Here is a 17,300-nt window from a genome sequence, read left to right as displayed (position 1 = left end):
GTAACAGTTGAGCACTTTCATTATGGACTAATGCCAGAATTGCACATAATATATTACAAAATGATGTCTATTCTCTTTCTTCCTTTCCATTAGCATTTATATGCTATTTCATTGTTCATGATATAGAAAATTTACTTTTTAATTATCAGTGAAGGAATTTTTGTAATGTACAAAAACTACTTATACTTTTGTCACAATCACCTTTAAAAGCCTACATTATTATACTGGGTATGTGCTCTATGCTTTTAGAGATTGTGACAGTTTGAAATGTATTAGATATGTTATCACTGTGTGTAAATTGACAGAAAAAGTTTGATGCTTAGAATATTTTCAGCATGAAAATATCAAATCCATTATAAAATAACACAAGAAGGAAAATATTTAAAGGAGTCAGTTAATTTATAGAACACTTCATGATATATTTTTGTTTACTTCCTGGAAAAATTAAATGCATTATTGGGAAGTAAAATAAATTCACCTATTAGGAAAGTGGGATACATACTATTTGTAATAAAAGATGAACAAATTTTGTTTACTATGAAGACACATGAAAGAAAAATAATCTTTTAAGTGAATTCACCAAAGCAATCATTAGAAAATAAAAAAATTAACTATAACTTGTACATAAGTTATATTAATTTATAGAATTTATCTAACTGATGCTGCATGGAATGATTTATTTCAAATAAGTTATTGATATGAAAATCCAAACACACTCTTGTCCTAAAGAAATGCACACACACACACACACAGTTTCCTTTTCCCTTTTTCACTTTTATTTTTTTTTATGTATTTATTTATTTAGTTAGTTTTTGAGACGAATTCTCGCTCTGTCGCCCAGGCTGGAATGCAATGGCATGATCTCAGCTCACTGCAACCTCTGCCGCCTAGGTTCAAACAATTCTCCTGCCTCAGCCTCCAGAGTAGCTGGGATTACAGGCATGTGCCATCATGCCTGACTAATTTTTGTATTTTTAGTAGAGACACGGTTTCACCATGTTGGCCAGGCTGGTCTCGAACTCCTGACCTCAGGTGATCTGCCTACCTCGGCCTCCCAGAGTGGTGGGATTACAGGTGTGAGCCCTCACACCCAGCCTCCTACTCACTTTTAAAATATGTTCTATAATTCTTAATGTTGTCCCATGTGGAAAGAAATTGCTGTTGTACTAAGATTATAACCATCACTTTACAGTTATTTTATATGTACAAATTTATTTTGAGTATGTCCTATACTTGTTCATCTGAATATACACTTTACAAATCATCCCTGCTTATTACTTTTAGCTCAAGATTGATAAATGACTTGTTTCAATGTGATAGGTAATTTAAAATATCTTCATCCTGCCTTTCCTTAGGGCCTCACTTTAGGTAGATTAGGTGTCATCCTCGTTTACAACAACAAATACAACAGTGAAAGAGTTTCCTATGGATGCGGCAACAGTTAGTAAAATGTATAATCTGCTCTTTTGTAGTTATTATTCTCTGGCATTTCTGCCCTGATAAAATGGTCCAACTAATTTATGAATAGGCAGTTTGCCATTCAGACAGATGGCTCTGACTGCAGTCCAGAGACCATGTATAGTTCTAAAATGCTGGTGTTGACAGGATTTTCAGACATAAAAAATCAAATGACTGTCAGTCTATTCTTAAAATGTGTCATCACTAACCCACTACTTATTAGACTATGTTCTAATACAATTTTTTTCATTCCCATAAGGACCGCTTTATAAAAAGGAGTATTTTTATGAAAAATAAAGAGTTGGGCTTCCTGTTTCAAACAACAAGGCAAAATTTTATCTACAAAAGGTAATAAATTCAAACATAAAGTATAATTCTAACCCACAAATTTTATACTACTAGGCCAGAAGCCGATCATGCCACCAAAATGATTAGACTTCTTGCCTTAGAGAAAACAATCATCAATAGCTTCAAAATTATTAGTTCTGATACGATCTATAATTCATGAATATAAAGCACTATATTAGATTTATTTTTAATAATAGTAGTTTGATGTGTAAGAAACCTTAGTTATGATTTACTGTGAAATTAGTTTATTTTTCCTTAACTATCTGAAACATAGAATAATAACTGAAAAGCAAGTAAACATCAATAGAATTAGTAGCCCTATATTCTGATATCAATTTTCAATTGAAACTAAACAAAACCTACCATACATTTGCTTTAAATGTCTATGTTACTGGTACATATAGACACTGACTTTATTTATAATGTTGTTTTAATATAAAAGGGGATCATTCTGCTAAAAATACTACTGTTTTGATGATTGGCATGGTTAATGGCATTGGGTGCAAAACCACTATTGTCATGAGGCCTTTCTTAAGAACAAAAAAAAAGGTATGTGATGTTCTAATGAATTTAGGAGAAAAATTGTTTTATAATGCAGAGAATATTCTACTCCATCTAAATATCACTCTGTCTAAATCACAAACTCACTTTCAAAGTTATTTGGGATTACTTCAAAAAGACAACTTTTTAAAAGACTGCTTGAAGACAAAAATGGGTAAAAACTAGAATAAATTTAACATACATACATTAAAATAATTATTTGCAATTTCACTGCAAGCTAAACAAAATAATGAGTGCTGAAAAATAACAAATTTTGAAATCACATGCAGGGTCATTACCATTTATATGCATTCAGCATTAGAACGATCATACCAAAAGGCAGCAGTGAGTAAATAGAGACTAGTTAGTAAATGGAGCTTTCATTTAAGTAGTCGCAGTTTTTAATTTTCCTCCATGAAGCCAAACTGCCAATATGAGTAAGCTTGGAGCTCTTTAGCAAGAACTACTAATATATAAATATATAGCTAATTGTTTAATGATTTACATTTTATTTCTACATTATTCTCTGTGCAGATTCCTGTGTGAGAGCAAAATGATAAAACATAGATCTTATTCTTTAGAAGTTCAATACACATTAGTGAGACAGGACACATATCTAAGTGAAGATGTGCAAAGAAATAAACAATTGAAAGAGACATCAAAAGAGTTTCGTAAGGGACGTAGAAAACAATGTATAGTATAAATTAGTACTTAAGAATAAAAAATGAAATTCAAATACTTGGTTAAAAAAGGATATAAAAATTAATTTTTACAAATAGCAGTGTCAAAATAGTTATTTAATGTGAGTGAAACCAACAAATTCTTATTTGCAAAAACAAAATTTCTGAAAATATCTTTGGCCCTTTCTCTTCATTGCAATAAATATCATGTTACAATTCTATTTTTTAATTATAAACCTTTCAGTCATACAGAACAATGTAATTAGCTAATTTAGACATATTAATTACCTCAATTTGCTTAAAACAAGTATAAAGTTTGTGATCACTTAGAGTTATGACAGTCAGATGCTGTAGTGTGGAATTTACTATGGTTCTATTAAACATTTAAATCAATTTCAAATATATTCAACCTATTATGTTCCATATTGCAAATGCAACAAAAACAAATGTTTTAGTTTTGAATTTAGAAAATAGTCATCATTTTAACCAATTGAAAAAGGCTTCATTCACACAGCATTGCAGATATTTAAGGTGAGTCCAAAATCTACAACATTTTCTACATATTTTACCATTAGACTCCTTATTCTTGAAGAATCTTGTCAAACTATTGTTCATTGAACAAAAATTAGAAAACAAAATTTTAATGATATTTTCAAAATATAAGACAAAAAATAAAATTAAAGGGGGAATATAGTCTTGGCAATCTTAATAATAGTATAAGCAAAATCATCATACTAGGAAAGGCTATTACAGCAAAGACAAATGTTATTTATATTAAATTAAAAAAAGACTATCATCTTGACATCTGCTCCAGCATAAAATACTGATGAACTAGCTACAGTGGTCTTGAGTGGAAACATCACAGTTTGGAAATAAACTAGCTAGACTTACCAAGAGAAAAGGAGGAAAGACTCAAATAAATAAAATCAGAAATAAAAGAGGAGGCATTACAACTGATACATCATAAATACAAAGGATCCTAAAAGACTACTCTGGAAAATTATATGTCAAAAATTGGATAACCTTGATGCTAGAAGTTGGATAATCTCATAGAAATGGATAAATATCTAGACACATACAACTGACAAAGACTGAATCATGAAGAAAAAAAAACAGAAAACCTCAGTAGACCAGCAATAAATAAGAAGATTGAAGCAGTAATAAAAAGTCTCCCATCAAAGAAAACCCCAGGATCTGATACTTTTACTGCTGAATTCTGCCAAACATTTAAGAAAGAACTAATACTATTTCTCCATAAACTTTTTCAAAAATCAAAAAAGAGGGAATACTTCAAATTTTTTGCAATGCTAGCATTAACTTAACTTGATACCAAAACCATACAAGGACATCATAAGAAAAGAAAACTACAGGCCAATATACTTGATGAATATAGATGCAAAAAATTATCAACAAAATACTAGCAAACCAAATTCAACAACAGATTAAAAGGATCATTCACCATTATCATGTGGGATTTATTACTAGAAAACAAGGATGGTTCAAAATTTGTAAATTAATAAATGTAATACAGCACGGTAACAGAATGAAAGGAAAAAAATCATTTGATCATTTCACTACATGCAGAAAAAGTGTTTGACAAAATTCAGCATGCTTTCATGATAAAAACACTCAACAAGGTATAAAGGGAATGTACTTCAACACCATAAAGACCACATATAATAATCTCACAACTAACATTATACTGAACAGTGAAAAACTGGAACCCTTTTCTCTAAGATCAGGAACAAAACAAGGATGCCCATTATTGCCACTTCTATTCAATATGGTATTGGAAGTCCTTGACAGAGCAATAAAGCAAGAGAAAGAATAAAATTCATCCAAATAGGAAAATAAAAAGTAAAACTGTCACTATTTGTTGACAATACAATATTATATAAAGAAAACTTAAAATAATCCATCAAAAGAATGTTAGAACTGACAAAAATTTAGTAAAGCTGTAGGATATAAAATCAACATAAAAATCAGCAGTGTTTTTACACACTAACAACAAGCTTTCCTAAAAATCAATCAAGAGAATAATCCTGTTTACAACAGCTAAAAAAAAAAAAAAATACTTAGAAATAAATTTAACCAAAAAGTTTAAAGACCCAAACACTAAAATATATAAAACATTAATGAAATAAATTGAAGAAGAAATACACAGATGAAAAAATATTGTATGTTCATGGATTAAAACAATTAATATTGTTAAAATGTCTATACTACCCAAAGTTAACTACAAATTCAATGCAATCTTTATTCAAATTCCAATGTCATTTTTCATAGATATAGAAAATATCATATATAAATATCATTTATAAATCATATGTAAAAATATTATATATAAAGGTATAGATATATCATTTTTCATAGGTATAGATATAGATTGATTTCATATGGATCCACACACACACAAAAACAAATAGCCAAGGCTCTTATTCAAAAAGAACAAAGCTGGAGGTATCACACTATTTTGTTTCCAACTATATTGCAAAGTAATGGTAATTAAAGCAGCATGGTACTGGCATAAAAACAGACACATTGACAAATAAAATAGAATAAAGAGTCCACAAGTGAGCTTCTAACTATGGTCAATTAATTTTAAACAAATGTGTCAAGAATATGCAATGGGAAAAGGACAGTTTCTTCAATAAATGGAATTGGAAAAATGGGATATTTCAATACAAAAGAATGAAATTGAAACCCTATCTCATACCATACAAAAATCAAATCAAAATGGATTAGAGACTTAAACATAAGATCTGAAGCATAAAAACTATAAAAGAAAACAGAGGAAAACCACATGACATTGGTTTAGGCAAAATTTTTTTAGATTTGATCCCAAAATTGAAGGCAACAAAAGCAAAACAGACAAGTGAAATTACATCAAAATTAAAAGGATTCTGCACACCAAAGGAAACAAGTAACAGGGTGAAGAGACAACTTATAGGTGGGGAAAAAATATTTGCAAACTAAGGTACTAATATGTGCAAGATAAAGTATTAATATTTAAGATATATAAGAAATTCAAAGAACTCTACAGAAAGAAAATAAATATCCTAATAGATTAAGAAATGGCAAAAGACCTGAACAGATATTTCTCAAAAAAAATTCTCAAAAGAATCTTCTTGGTCTATATCTCTGTTTTGGTACCAGTACCATGCTGTTTTGGTTACTGTAGCCTTGTAGTATACCTTGAAGTCAGGTAGCATGATGCCTCCAGCTTTGTTCTTGTGGCTTAGGATTGACTTGCCAATGTGGGCTCTTTTTTGGTTCCAAATGAACTTTAAAGTAGTTATTTTTCCAATTCTGTGAAGAAAGTCATTGGTAGCTTGATGGGGATGGCATTGAATCTATAAATTACTTTGGGCAGTGTGGCCATTTTCGTGATATTGATTCTTCCTACCCATGAGCATGGAATGTTCTTCCATTTGTTTGTATTCTCTTTATTTCATTGAGCAGTGGTTTGTAGTTCTCCTTGAAGGGGTCCTTCACATCTCTTGTAACAGAACAGAGCCCTCAGAAATAATGCCACATATCTACAACTATCTGAACTTTGACAAACCTGACAAAAGAAATGGGGAACGGATTCCTTATTTAATAAATGGTGCTGGGAAAACTGGGTAGCCATATGTAGAAAGCTGAAACTGGATCCCTTCCTTATACCTTATACAAAAATTAATTCAAGATGGGTTAAAGACTTACATGTTAGACCTAATACCATAAAAACCCTAGAAGAAAACCTAGGCAATACCATTCAGGACATAGGCATGGGCAAGGACTTCATGTCTAAAACACCAAAAGCAATGGCAACAAAAGCCAAAATTGACAAATGGGATCTAATTAAACTAAAGAGCTTCTGCACAGCAAAAGAAACTACCATCAGAGTGAACAGGCAACCTACAGAATGGGAGAACATTTTTGCAATCTACTCATCTGACAAAGGGCTAATATCCAGAATCTACAATGAACTCAAACAAATTTACAAGAAAAAAACAAACAACCCCATTAAGAAGTGGGTGAAGGATATGAGCAGACATTTCTCAAAAGAAAACATTTATGCAGCCAAAAGACACATGAAAAAATGCTCATCATCACTGGCCATCAGAGAAATGCAAATCAAAACTACAATGAGATACCATCTCACACCACTTAGAATGGCAATCATTAAAAAGTCAGGAAACAGGTGCTGGAGAGGATATGGAGAAATAGGAACACTTTGACACTGTTGGTGGGACTGTAAACTAGTTCAACCATTGTGAAAGTCAGTGTGGCAATTCCTCAGGGATCTAGAACTAGAAATACCATTTGAACAGCCATCCCATTACTGGATATATACCCAAAGTATTATAAAACATGCTGCTATAAAGACACATGCACACGTATGTTTATTGCGGCACTATTCACAATAGCAAAGACTTGGAACCAAGCCAAATGTCCAACAATGATAGACTGGATTAAGAAAATGTGGCACATGTACACCATGGAATACTATGCAGCCAAAAAAAAATGATGAGTTCATGTCCTTTGTAGGGACATGGATGAAGCTGGAAACCATCATTCTCAGCAAACTATTGCAAGGACCAAAAACCAAACACCGCATGTTCTCACTCATAGGTGGGAATTGAACAATGAGAGAACATGGACACAGGAAGGGGAACATCACACAATGGGACCTGTTGTGGGGTAGGGGGAGAGGGGAGGGATAGCATTAGGAGATATACCTAATGTTAAATGAAGAGTTAATGGGTGCAGCACACCAACATGGCACATGTATACATCTATAACAAACCTGCACGTTGTGCATATGTACCCTAAAACTTAAAGTATAATAAAAAGAATCTTCTTATCAGATGACAGATACAAGAAAAAATTATCAAAATCACTAATTGTTATGGAAATGCAAACTAAAATCACAGTGAAATACCACCCCATACCTGTCAGAATGACTAGTATCAAAAAGAGGACAAGTGTTGGTAAGGTTGCAGAATAGAGAGCCCTTGTACACTGTTGGTGGGAATGTAAATTAGTACAGTCATTATGGAAGGCACTATGAAGATTTATCAAAAACCTAAAAGTAGAATTACCATATGATTCAGCAATCCTATTAAACTTATAAAAGCAGAGAGTACATTGGTGGTTTTCAGAGGATGAGGGATGGGTGAAGTGGGGAGATGATATTCAAAAGGTACAGGGCCTCAGTTAAATAGGAGAAAGAAGTTTGTGGTTTTTTTTAGATCAATTGCAAAATGTGGTGAATATAGCTGATAATAATTGAATACTGTGCCTTCAAAATCACTAAGAAACTAAATTTCAAATGTTCTAATCACAAAATGTTAAATATTCGTGGTAATAGATGCTTACTTAACTAAATTATTCCACATTTTATTCAAAAATCATGTTATTTTGTATCACAGGAATATATACAATTATAATTTGTAAATGTGTAATAAAAATTTTAAATGTATAAGCATGTGCCAAGAAAGCATATCTCAACTTTCCATTTAATATGATATTAGTATATAGTACATTTTTAAAAAAGAATGCTTCATCCCAGCACCTTGGGAGGCCGAGGTGGGTGGATCACAAAGTCAGGAGATTGAGACCATCCTGGCTAACACGGCGAAACCCCGTCTCTACTAAAAATACAAAAATTAGCCGAGCGTGGTGGCGGGCACCTGTAGTCCCAGTTACTCGGGAGGCTGAGGCAGGAGAATGGCATGAACCCAGGAGGCAGAGCTTGCAGTGAGCCGAGATCACGCCACTGCACTCCAGCCTGGGCGACAGAGTGAGACTCCGTCTCAAAAAAAAAAAAAAGAATGCTTCAAGTGTTTTATACTTCTTGTCAGAATACCTTTATTGAGTATAAAATCAAAAATACTGAAATGGTCCTGCAGGAAAATCTTCAAGTGACAATGAACCCTGGAGTTCCAGAGTATACATGACTTGTGCATGTAAGAAGTTTGCAAAAATGAGTGGCTGCTTGGTTTTGGATTTGAGACATATTCATTGCCTTAGGATATTGGCACTAAGCATGACCACAGATTAAGAAGATAGTTTAAAAAACAGAAAACAGACTGATTGAAAAATAGAAAATAAGTAAAGTTAATATAAAGTTATATTAAGCATAAAATTTAGTCAATGTTCCTGAGCAGAGAAGACTAAAAAGCAAATTATCATTTTTTTCATACATACCTATTTCTGCAATTTTGGGAACAGAATGAGCAGGTCTTTGAAGGACAGTTGAGAAATTTATTTCAAGAATTGGAGTCAAATCACATGCAAAAAATATCATGTGTTTATGTTAAAGGTGTTTCATACAGTAAGTGAAATTAATTACCATCATAATGTTTCTAGATAGGCATTTTGTTCTTTAAGTCTAAAATTTTAGTTTAATATTTCTACTTCTGTAAGCTTTATTTTAAGAAATTTTATTATAAAAGAAAAGATGTGCAAAATATTTATTGCAGTTTGGGAAAATTACAATTGTGAAAAAAGGAAAATGCCTCAAATAAGCATCTTGATATGGTTTGTCTGTGTCCTCACCCAAATCTCATCTTGTATTGTAGCTCCCATAATTCCTTCATGTTGTGGGAGGGATCAAGTGGGATATAATTGAATCATGGGGGCAGATCCCCCATACTGTTCTCATGGTAGTGAATAAGCCTCATGAGATCTGATGGTTTTGTAAGGGAAAAACCTTTTTGCTTGGCTCTCCACTCTTCTCTTGTCTGCCATCATGTGAGAGATGCCTTTCACTTTCCACCATGATTGTGAGGCCTCCCCAGCCACATGGAACTGTGAGTCCATTAAACCTCTTTCTTTTGTAAATTGCCCAGTCTTGGGTATGTCTTTATCAGCAGGATGAAAACGGACTAATACATATCTCATGTTTAAAAAATAGAAATAGCTCTTTGAAATACTAATTGTTTCTTTTGTATATATACCCAGGAATGGGATTTCTGGATCACACAGTACTCTTATTTTTAGTTTGCCGAGGAAGCTCCATACTGTTCTTCATAGTGGCTACACTAATTTGCACTCCCACAAACAATGTATGAGAGATCCCTTTCATCTGCATCCTTGCCAGCATTTTTTTTTTCTTTGTCCTTTTGATAATGGCCAGTCAAACTTGGATGAGGTAATAATCTGTTATGATTTTTATTTTCATTCCCTTGATGATTAGTGATGCTGAACATTTCTCATATATCTGTTGGTTATTTTTATGTCTTTTAGAAAAGGTCTATTCAAGCCTCTTGCCCATTTTGATTGGATTATTAGACTCTTTCCTATAGAGTTATTTGAGCTCTTTATATCATCCAGACATTAAACCGCTGTCAGATGCATAGCTTGAAAATACTTTCTCCCCATCCATAGGTTGTCTCTTCACATTATTGTTTATTTAGTTGTGCCGAAGCTTTTTCGTTTGATGTAATCCCATTTGTCTATTTTTGTTTTTGTTGCCTGTACTTTTGAGATCTTATTAAAAAAATTCTTGCCCAGTACAATTTCACAAAGTGCTTCTCCTATGTTTTCTTCTGGTAGTTTTATGTCTTACATTTAAGTCTTTAGTACATTTAGAGTTCATTTTGTATATAAGTTTCATTCTTGTGCGTGTGGCTATCTAGTTTTTCCAGCACCGTTTATTGAAGAGACTGATGCGGCACTATTCGCAATAGCAAAGATATGGAATCAACCTAAATACCCATCTACAGATGAATTGGGAAAGAAAATGCGAATATTATTGAGCCACAAAACAGAATGAAATTCTGTCATTTATAGCAACGTTGGTGAACCTGAAGGACATTATGTGAAAAGAAGTGAGCCAGGCACAGAATGACAAACACCACATCAGCTCTTTCATACAAGGAATCTATAGAGTAGTGGTTACCAGAGACCAAGGAGCAGAGTGGTTACCAGGAGATTTTGGTACAAAGTTACAGCTAGAAAAGAAGAATAATTTCCAATGTTCTGTTACACAGTAGGGTAACTACAGAAAATAATAATATAGTGCGCATTTCAAGATAGCTTGAAGGGAAGATTTTGAATGTTGTCACCACAAAGAAATGATAAATGTTTAAAGTGATAGATATGGTAATTACTCCAGGTTGATCATTATGAAATGTATACATCCGTTGAAGCATCACATTCTACCCCATAAATATGTATAAGTATGTTTCACTATAAATTAAATAATAATTAATAAAAAAATAAAATAGGGCTAGGCACAGTGGCTCACACCTTGTAATGCCAGCACTTTGGGAGGCCAAGGAGGGTGGATCACCTGAGGTAAGGAGCTCGAGACCAGCCTGGCCAACATGGTGAAACTGTCTCTACTAAAAATACAAAAATTAGCCAGGTGTGGTGGTGTGCACCTGTAGTCCCAGCTACTTGAGAGGCTGATGCAGGAGAATCTATTGAACTCGGGAGGTGAAGGTTGTGGTGAGCCGAGATCACGCTACTGCACTCCAGCCTGAGTGACAGAGTGAGACCCCATCTCGAAAAATAAATAAATAAATAAAATTAAAAAAAATCCTGCCCTAAAAAAAGAATTGAGATGGGATTGTTAAATTATACTTACGGCATGAAAAAAAATGTAAAACAAAGCAGATAACAAAAGAAAATCAAAACAGAAACAGAACATATCAGGCTCCAGAATGTACACGTTGCATAAATTTTCAGGTCTATCTCTTATGGAAATTATGCCCAAAAAGGGAATTATTACGTGAACATAAACAAGCATCCTCAACATACTTTTTCAATAAAACTAGAAAGAGGTACAATTTGAGATTGCAACATGTAAATCCTATCAAAAAGATACAAGATCAGGAAGAAATTATAAAATAGTAAGTGGAATGAAAGTAACCTCACAGAACAATCTTGATGAAAATGTCATGCAGTGGCAGATATCAAAGACCTCCCAGTCAGCAACAGATATACTTCCTAAATAAACTGTGCATTGTCTAATGTGGAAAGACAGATAACTTTTTTGCCACAGTTGATTTTTAGAAGTGGGGTGAACAGGGTTGATGTGAGTATTCTACAAACTTGATGGGATTCAATTTATTATAGGAAACGAATTTATGTAAGAATATAGACAAACTATACTGTATTACCAAAATACCAGGGGTTCGGGCAGCTCGCCACAAAGAATGCCAATCATTGAGATGATGATTGTTGCCAAGGAAGAAGACTAATTTGGTGCTGCAGCCATGGAGATGGGAGATGAGTCTCAAGTCCATCCCCCGACCAACTAAAGTTAGGGGTTTATATAGGAGGGAAGAAATATAACAATGTGTAGAAAAACAGAAACTCAAGAGGGGCAAGGAAGCAAACATGATGAATGAGGATTCCCGCATCGCATTATCTGGATGTGATGATCTGGTGAGTGTCAGTTCTTTGACACTTTCTGAGAAAACTAGGGGACCTTTCATGAAGAAGGAACTCAGATAAAATAAATGTAAATTTCTTTAAAAAAATTTTCCATTGGTTTTTTGGGCAAACAGGTGGTATTTGGTTACATGAGTAAGTTCTTTAGTGGTGATTTATGAGATTTTGGTGCACCCATCTCCAGAGCAGTATACACTGAACCTAATTTGTAGTCTTTTATCTCTCACCCCCTTCCAGCCCTTTCCTCCTGAGTCCCCAAAGTCCACCGTGTCATTCTATGCCCTTGGGTCCTCATAGCTTAGCTCCCACTTATGAGTGGGAACATACGATGTTTGGTTTTCCATTCCTGAGTTACTTCAATTATAATAATAGTCTCCAATCCCATCCAGGTTACTGTGAATGCCATTAATTCATCCTTTTTTATGGCTGAGTGGTATTTCATTATGTATGTGTGTATGTGTATATATGTGTATATATATATATACACACATATATATGTTCATTTATCCATTCATTGATTGTACCAGTTTACATTCTCACCAGCAGTGTAAAAGTGTTTCTTTTCACCAAATCCACACCAACATCTATTATTTTTTGTTTTTTTTTATTATGGCCATTCTAGCAAGAGTAAGGTGGTATTGCATTGTGGTTTTGATTTGTATATCTTGTATTTCCATGATCATTAGTGATGTTCAGCATTTTTTCATATGTTTGCTGGCCATTTGTGTATCTTCATTTGAGAATTTTCTATTCATGTCTTCAGCCCACTTTTTGATGGCTTTAAAACCTAAAGGGTCAACTTCTACATTTATAAAACAAAACAAAAAAACTGTCTATGGGACTATTAGATTGGTTTCACTTGCAGAAAGCAGTAAAGTCTGTGGCTCCAGATAAGTGATTTCTTTGTTTGGTGAAAACAAATCATCTTAGGACAGTGCCTAATATCTCGCTGCCTCCCAAACCGGGATATTCTAGCAAATCATTGATTTAGAAAAAAATCCAAGTAATTCAATTAAAAATAATAACAAAAGGAACTGGTATAGCATCATATCATACAAGGATTCACCACAAAAGTGTAAATTGAAAAGTATCAAAGACTATTAATAGATGAAGAACGTTTATCAGAAGAAATACACCCATCTAACAGATGAGTGTCATGATCAAATGTTTTTCTATGAATTTAATATAGCTAATGGAATGATGCTTCTATGATATCTATGTTGGCAGATACTAGACTCACCTGCAAAAAGAACTATAGGAAACTTGATAAATTACCATAACAATAGCAACAAATAACTAATAAAACAACAAAAATAAATCACTATTTGAACAAAAGCCCTGCCTATTGAAGGCATTAGAGAACAACCAGGAAAAGAATTGAAAAGCCAAATTTATTAACAGAAAGTAATCACATTAAAGTGTGCTGGATCTTCACAGCCTTCCTCTCCCTCTCCCAAGATAATATGTCTATTTATAAGGGTTAAAGTTTAATAGAGAAAAAGACATAAGGAACTATTCCTAGACTTCAGAGAAAAAAAGCTCCACTGAAAAGCAACTATGTATGCATCATTATCATCTTTACTCTCTTCTCCTATATGACAAGTGCACTATGACTTTTCATGTTACTTAAAAATACAGACTTTTTTTGTTTTTGTGTTTGTTTTCAATCTCACATTGCTAAAAATCAAGTCCTATATCTTCTTTTTAGGTTTTTGTTTTATTTTACTCTCAAGCTTAGTTTGCAAAAAAAAAAAAAAAAATTCTCACAATATACTTTCTAAATTGCACATTCTCATTTAATGTAGGCCTTCAACAACTTCACCAACAAACTAAGCAGCAATAAGACTATCAGAAAAATCAAGTTTAAGACATGTGCCTAGGCCTATTTATCTCTCAGGTATTGTCAATTCACATCATTTCAATCACCCTGTTTGCTACTGTGCCTTGCAGTGATGTTTGCTTTTATACTAAAAAAAAAAATTAAGAATAAAATATGACAATTGACTTTTGGTTATATTTCCCCTTCTTTACAATGCTCTAGAATTTTTTTTCCAATTAGGAGGGTAAAACTTATTCAATGTGAAGTACAGTAATATATTAAGGACATTAGACAAATTTGCTCAATATGAAGCCTAGTGTTTCTTTTTTTCCTTTTTAAGGATGTTAAACAAGTCCATCCATAAAATTGCATATTTTTGGTTCTATTATATGTCCTATTTTTATTTCAATTTTCAAATGTGTATTGCTAGTAAATAGAATGACTAAATTTTATATATTAATCTTACATCTTGCCACTTCGATTAACTCACTTATAAGTTCTAACATGTTCTTTGTAAATACTTAAGGATTTTTCAAAAGTGTTCCTATCCATATTTTCCAGCACCATTTATTCAATAGCTGTCTCTAGTCACAGATGGCATTTATAGACACACAAGCAAATGTAAACAAATAAATTTTGAATAGCTCTACTAATATGAATAAAAAATCACCTACAAAAGGAAGCAGTCTGGTTTCAGCTTTCTCCTACGAATCATTTATCTTCAGAAATTAGTGTAGCAATATCTACTAGATCATCAAAGAAAGAAAGCATAACTTGAGGATTTTGTATTTTATATTCAGCAAAAGCATTCTTAAAGTATAAAGGTGTTGAAAGCTTGAGGCCAGGTGCGGTGGCTCACACCTGTAATCCCAGCACTTTGGGAGTTAGAGGCAGGCGGATCACTTGAGGCCAGGAGTTTGAGACCAGCCTGGGCAACATCATGAAACCCCATCTCTACTAAAAATACAAAAAAAAAAAAAATATATGGGCGTGGTGGTGGGCACCTGTAATCCCAGCTACTTGGGAGGCTGAGGCAGAAAAATCACTTGAACTCGAGAGGCAGAGTTTGCAGTGAGCCAAGACTGCGACACTGCAATCCAGTCTTGGATGACAGAGCAAGACTCTCTCTCAAAAAAATAAAAAATAAAATAAAGCTATTGAAAGCTTATAGTACATTCTTGTCAAGGTTGAAAATGGCATTATCATATATTGCTAGAGGAAATCTTGATACAAAAATAATAGTAAGGAATTTGGCATTATCAGAATTACAAGCACGTATGCCTCGACTTTGACTAATTTTTTAAATAAATCCTATCGTCTATTTTAATGTAGGTCAACATTAAATTGCTCATACTCAATTTATATTAAGAAAATATTAGAATAATTCAAAAGTCCTGGTGTTTCACATACTACCATGTTAACATTTTGTGCAATCAGGAACCAGCAGCTGAAGATAAAATACTCTAGTGTAGCTGAACACATCACTCTCCAGAGAAACACAGTATTAAACACAATCCCAATCACTCTATATCCTTCATCTTGGTTTATTTTGTTTTGTAAATGTTTAATTCGTGATTCTTGCTGATTTTACCTATTTATCCTTGTCCCGGTAATTGAGCAACCTCAATTATTTATTATTTCCCCTTCTTCATTTCTCATTTTCCCTAAACTTTAATAGGTAAAGTTCTTAATTTTCTATTAATTAATTAGAATTTAAGAAGTCTTAAAATTTTATCAATAGTTTACTTGACTTATTATTTCTTATATTAGCACTCTAGTTAAAAAGTTTAATTATTTTGGAACAGTGTGCATTTAATGCTATTTTTTCCATAAGTCATTACTATCAGTGTCCAATGTTATAAAATACAGGGTTTTGCAAAACAGATATTAGGTAACTTTTTCTTTTTATATCATGTCAGTTAAAATAGTTAAGTCCTGCCTCCTTCCCCCATGTTTTTTTCTGATCTATCTAACCTTTGAAACTAGTTCGTAGTAGTTTTCTCACATTTCAAAGTATTAAAAAGCAATTAAACTATCAGAAAACAAAAGTTGGGACATGTTTTTGGGCAGATGTATCACTTCACTTCAAATCACTCTATTTAGATGGGTACTGCTCCTTGCACTAACATTTATATTAACTCTCAAAAGAATGTTCAAGAAAATGTGAGGAATAAATAAGGCAGCTGACTTTGGTTATTTTTATCTTTGTTCATGATCATTTAGAAATCCTGCTTAATCAGGAAAACAAGCTTTCTCAATCTGAAGTCCAGTTTTGCATTAAGGAAATAAGGCAAGTTAATGATTTAATTCAAGCAGTGACATAAAAATGTTGAAGGACAACCAAGTACATATAGTGCGTTAACTTAGATGTGTTGGTAGACACTATAATATATTTTTATACTTTAATAGTTAATTTTACTGTAATTAATGCTAACTCTTTTTGAGTTGCCTTTGAATCTTTTAATTTCTTCAATTATGCCATTAATATTATTGTATTCAAAATTGTGTCAAAAACACAAAAAAGATTGATTGCCACTGGTGGATAATCAGTGGCTTCCTGTTTGCAATTGAATTTTGAGAACATGATTTAAAATTTATCTGAAACTCTAGACCAATTTCACATTGTTTGCATAATTAAACTCTCAATAGCTGTTAAATACCAAAAGACTGCACGTGTGATTTAGGCGCTAAATTTGGTGTCATAAGCTCTTTTATCATGTGCACACCAACAAAGTGCCACTATCATTAAAAGTAATTCTGTCTATTTCATCATTGTTCTAACGACTTTGAAATCTCCCTTGGCAATGTCATTGGGTAGTAAAGACGTCGATTAACCAAAATTCTTGTATATCTGAACATAGATATATTCTCAAGAATGGAATAGAATAGAAGCTCCTCTCTTCTGAATAAAAAGAAATCCTAGGCTATTCATATGTACTTTAGGGTGCTTATCAAGTAGTTTATGATACCACATTATGTGTTGGTTGAAATCTTTACCAACTTCTAGTGCTTGTAAGCCCATTTTCTCTGCATCTATTGATATCAACATGCAAAGGAGGTAGACC

General features: G+C 33.0%; 1 long non-coding RNA gene across 1 annotated transcript in view; it reads left to right on the top strand.

Moving 5' to 3' along the window:
- LOC129058065 (uncharacterized) overlaps window positions 1–16,526 on the top strand; it is a 37,388-nt gene extending 20,862 nt beyond the window's left edge. The window contains exons 3-5 of the long non-coding RNA XR_008522891.1: window positions 1,718–1,806; window positions 14,222–14,313; window positions 16,459–16,526. This is a non-coding gene — a long non-coding RNA (uncharacterized LOC129058065). The remainder of the gene's footprint in view (window positions 1–1,717; window positions 1,807–14,221; window positions 14,314–16,458) is intronic.
- Window positions 16,527–17,300: the final 774 nt, after the last annotated feature.

The sequence above is a fragment of the Pongo abelii genome, chromosome 11, assembly GCF_028885655.2.
Source record: "Pongo abelii isolate AG06213 chromosome 11, NHGRI_mPonAbe1-v2.0_pri, whole genome shotgun sequence".
Classification (NCBI taxonomy): Eukaryota; Metazoa; Chordata; class Mammalia; order Primates; family Hominidae; genus Pongo; species Pongo abelii.
Note: the sequence above shows the minus strand (reverse complement) of the source record. Positions and strands in the feature narration are given on the sequence as shown.